General features: G+C 42.5%; 1 protein-coding gene across 4 annotated transcripts in view; it reads left to right on the top strand.

The window, feature by feature from the left end:
* PIP4K2B (phosphatidylinositol-5-phosphate 4-kinase, type II, beta) overlaps positions 1 to 1095 on the top strand; it is a 28070-nt gene that overhangs the window by 20768 nt on the left and 6207 nt on the right. The gene's annotated exons all lie outside the window — the stretch shown is intronic.

Below are 1095 nucleotides of genomic sequence, written 5' to 3' on the forward strand. Positions count from 1 at the left end.
TTTCTATATATTTTTAGTTGTCCAGCCAATTTCTTTCCATTTTCAGTAGAGACGGGGTCTCGCTCTTGCTCAGGCTGGTCTCCAACTCCTGAGCTCAAACGATCCACCCGCCTCGGCCTCCCAGAGGGCTAGGATTACAGGCATGAGCCACCACGCCCGGCCGATCGTAACCATTTTTAAGTATATAGTTTAGTGGCATTAAGTACATTCATACTGTATGCAACCATCACCACCATCCGTCCCTGAACTTCGATTATAGGCGTGAGCCACCGCACCCGGCCACACAGCCTCTTTTGACCTTTAGGGAATGGGTGGAGAATGTTGGTTGGCTCTGGTTGCCATTCTTATGTGGTACTCCCTTTTCCTTTTTTTCCATTTTTACTTGACTGGTAATGAAGCCAAATTGCATAGTTTTTCAAACTTCGCCTATGATCCCAGTGAGAAGTACATTTTACCTTGCAACTCAACAAATGCATACACACACACCTGGAACACTGCCTTCCCTTACTTCATGTTATGCACTCTGATATCATTTTCTCTTCTAGTTTATCGAACAATAGTTCCCCCTTATCTGAGGAGGATACGTTCTAAGATCCTCACTGGACGCCTGAAACCATGGATAGTTCTGAACCCTATATGTACTATGCACGAATGTCTTTCTCCCTCTTCACCATTTCGTGGATAGAAGATTCATTCTTATCATAAATCTTAGCAACCTCAGCTTATGATTTTGTTTAAATAGAGAAGTTTCACTTTTTCACTTAAAGAAAGCAGTTTGCAGCTTTTCTTTGGCGTATCTGAATTGCCAGGATCATTACTCTTGCTCTTTGGGGCCATTATGAAGTCAAATAAGGGTGACTTGAACGCAAGCACTGCGATACCACTATACAGGGGATCTGATAACCAAGATGGCTTCTGAGTGGCTAGTGGGCAGGTAGTGTATGCGGCGTGGATACGCTGGACAAAAGGATGATTCATGTCCTGGGCAGATAGAAGACATAGCAAGTTTTCACCATGCTACTCAGAATGGCACACAATTTAAAACTTATGAATTGTTTAGTTCTGGAATTTTCCATTTAATTATTTATTTTTTTT

The sequence above is a fragment of the Propithecus coquereli genome, unplaced genomic scaffold (assembly GCF_000956105.1).
Source record: "Propithecus coquereli isolate 6110/MARCELLA unplaced genomic scaffold, Pcoq_1.0 Scaffold119, whole genome shotgun sequence".
NCBI classification, from domain to species: Eukaryota; Metazoa; Chordata; class Mammalia; order Primates; family Indriidae; genus Propithecus; species Propithecus coquereli.